At 29.9% G+C, this 3,661-nt stretch overlaps 1 long non-coding RNA gene across 1 annotated transcript; it reads right to left on the reverse strand.

Moving 5' to 3' along the window:
- Positions 1-442: 442 nt before the first annotated feature.
- LOC125863045 (uncharacterized) lies at positions 443-2,491 on the reverse strand. Its single transcript, XR_007446090.1, has 3 exons — positions 1,404-2,491; positions 658-705; positions 443-536 (listed from the first exon to the last, which is right to left on the reverse strand). It is a non-coding gene; the product is annotated as an uncharacterized LOC125863045 (long non-coding RNA).
- Positions 2,492-3,661: the final 1,170 nt, after the last annotated feature.

Consider the following 3,661-nt stretch of genomic DNA (forward strand, 5'->3'; position numbering starts at 1 on the left):
TTTTGCATAGTTATATAGCGATGAAGGATAACTTGTAAAAATTAGAAGAATGAAAATGTAACACATGGAGAAAACATAAAAGTTAAAATTGCATAGCTCATATATCTTAATATATTGACGCTAGCAAATTCTATATATAAGTAAATTGCTTGATGTGTACTTCAGTTTACACCTTAGTTCTGCAAATTCTTCACTTTTCATCCGTGTCAGATTTTTCAAAAATACACTACTTTTGACAAATCTAAAACATATACCTTAGACATTTTTGTTAAAGACAATTTTAAAGAATCCAAACAACATAGCTTTACACTAAAGAACACATTTTTACGCATACATAGATAGACACAAAATCCATCCAAGATCTTTGAAGCTCCATCGTTGATCATTTTTCTGTTTCCTTAGAACATAAATATCCATCTCAGTAATATAAAGCTTTAGAGGTAGCTAGAAAAGAGACACATGACAATGATAACTCCACATAGTGTCATAACCCTCTTGGTCAAGCATTTTACAAAAGCAACATATTTTACTATAACCTGCATAATGTGAAATAAGTAAGATGAGCCTTTCAAATTATGTCTCTCTCATATATATATATATATAAAAGAAGATCTAACCTTTAAGCAAATGTACAGACCTCAAAGGTCGTTCTCTTACCATTTATAGATTAGTTCAGAGCTATTTATTCCACATACTTTCAATCATCTGAAATGAAAAGGTTAGACTTCAGCATATCAAGCAATTAATTTTCCTTCTTTGAAGAAAGAAATTTATGAAATCCGGAGGCAAAATCATGAGAATCATATAATTGAACTTGATAGTGAAGTATCACTGAGAAAATTCATTAAAAATAATTATCTTATGTATCAACATGGGTGGAGCATATCTTTCTTTTTTAAAAAAAACTGTTAAGGTTGAATTCTTAATGATGGCTACCTCCAAAAAGGGATAATTACAGATTTCCTATCAAATCTATAATTTGATCTATATCATCTATACAAAGTTGTTTACACAAAAAAAATAAATAGAGATAATATACAATTCCATTTAACTTTGTGGATGGAATTGGATTTAAATGAAAGTACAATACTTTTTTAACTACAATATGAAAAAGATATAAATATATCACTTGGACAAAATACTCAAAATCATTGATATTGTTTTGTACAGTTCTAATTCATCACAAGATCATTAAAGTCATCAAACTTCTTTATTATTTTGAAAACAATACAAGGAAAATTTTTGAAATACCTTCCCGAAGAGGGTAAACACCAATCAACTAAAAGAAAATGAAATTAAGAAGAAAGTTAAAAATAAATATTAGTGAGTATTATAGAAGAGAAGCAGTGCATGCATAATGTTCATAATTGATTCTTGCAGTTTTTGACAAAAGATGACAGTACCTGTAGAAACATGAAGTAATTCCATTAGACGTGCTTAAGCTCAACATCCTCTGCGCATGAGTCAAATATCAACACATCTGTTAAGAGTATACCTAGAAAGCACTTTTCTGGAAAAGATAATTGCAGAAGGTGATGAAAATCAAGAATTAATTAGTCAAATACTTTATTGTTTGCCATCCACACATCAAAGCAATGAACATAGCAATTGCTTTGACAATTACCACAAGAAAACTGCAAATTAAAATTAGAGGGCAGAGATCATATATAGAGAGAAATAAAAAGGAAATGGACTTGAAGTAGAATTGCTTATTTTGTGTTATTCTTTATATTGGCAGTTATTACTTATATTTAACATTTGGTTACATATTTAACTCTCCAGTACTATTAGGTTCTAATTAAGTTGTCATATGCAAAATTACTATCTGATTTTCTAGGTTTTTTCTTTTTCTTTTACCGTCAATCAAGTCAATTAATACTTACCTCTTTTGAATTGTAAATATTATACACCATTTAAAACCATTTGAAATAGAATCAAATGGTAGATCGAGGAAATCAATTCCAGATTAACTTCACAACAGATCCACTTCATCTATTCCAAATTAGCTAATGGAGATATTAACTCTTCCGGGAACCAGTAACGCGTAAACCATTTCAAATCAAGACCAATCAATTTCCGAACGGAACGGATTCAAACTTCTCCTAGAATAATTTCCGGTGCGAAATGAAATTCATAGGATATATATAAGTAATTCAAAGGAGAAATAGAAATATTTGATAGGATTCAATTCATTTTAGTAATGAACAAAACTAATAGGATTGATCATGTAACAGAAAAGCTTGAAATTAAAGACAAAAAGCACAAAAGTAGAAAATATTCAATTTGTGAATTTTCATCTTTCAATGGAAGTCTACAACTACTAAGATTCAACAAAAGAAAAAATGACCACCTTGTAATCAAGCAGACCAGCTATAAAGTGCTACGATAAGATATTTCAGAAAGCACTATCATAAAACATTTTAGGGCATCAATGAAACTATCCAATATATATAAAATTGAGTAAGAGATGAGCATACAAACGGACGAATAAATAACGACAAAAATCTTCCAAGTGACTTTGATTTATAATTCATACGATCTGTCATGTATGTAATGTCAAGTTTAAGATCTTAGAGCTAACGGAGGCCTGCACCATAACATATAGTTTTGTTGACATTACATCACAGTTTTACATGTCTCCTATTTTTTAAGTTGACATAATTACATCCCTTCTTTACTTAATATTATAACTTCTTAGCGCCTCAATTATAGTAATGTCTATTGTACATCTTCTTCATCAAGAATACTCTATTTGTGAACATTTCTAAATATGCAAAATGAAACTTCAGGGAACAGAGGATCATTTTTATTTATGTACAACTTGCTAGCTCTTTGTGTACTGTCCCTGCTTTACGTCTTAATATTATAACTTCTTAGTGCCTCGATTATAGTAATGTCTATAGAACATCTTCTTCATCAAGAATACTATATTTGTGAACATTTCTAAATATGCAAAATGAAACTTCAGGGAACAGAGGATCATTTTTATTTATTACAACTTGCTAGCTCTTTGTGTACTTTGTTTTTCACATAAAATGGAATGTACTACAGTAGAAATCCATATAAGAAAAACTAACTAAATTAGCTTTAACAGGAGCTTAGTAACACAGAATAACATGTGTACTGTAATAATAATAAACATGCTCATTTGTTCTAATTCCGTATGCAATTGGATTTTGGAATTCACATAGCAAGGAAAAAAGAAAATCACTTATCTAAATGACAAACCTCACCAAGCATAACACACTGCATAGAGGCTTTTAGAATCGTAGCCTCTATTATTTCTCACGATCATACTAAGATGTAATGTCAAATTCGAATAGTTGTAAAAGTATCTACTAAGATCAACCAACATCATGTGGTTAAAGCAATAGTTGTTTCAGGTAAACTAACACATAGTACAAAATAATTTACTTGTAAATCTGGAACGTTGAGGCAACAAAAGAGCTGGAGTAACCAACATACCATCATTCGGGAACCCAAGAAAATGTTCTTTTTCAATAATCAAATATCTCAAAAAAGGAATATATTTTTTATTATGGAACAACATAAGAACAGTCAAGATTGTGAGGGAAAAAAACAAATATCAACAGTAGGTAGTTCAGAAGACTTACCTTCTTTTCAGCCCTGCGCTTGAAGATTCGAATACAATTGGTACTTT

The sequence above is a fragment of the Solanum stenotomum genome, chromosome 4 (genome assembly GCF_019186545.1).
Source record: "Solanum stenotomum isolate F172 chromosome 4, ASM1918654v1, whole genome shotgun sequence".
Taxonomy (NCBI): domain Eukaryota; kingdom Viridiplantae; phylum Streptophyta; class Magnoliopsida; order Solanales; family Solanaceae; genus Solanum; species Solanum stenotomum.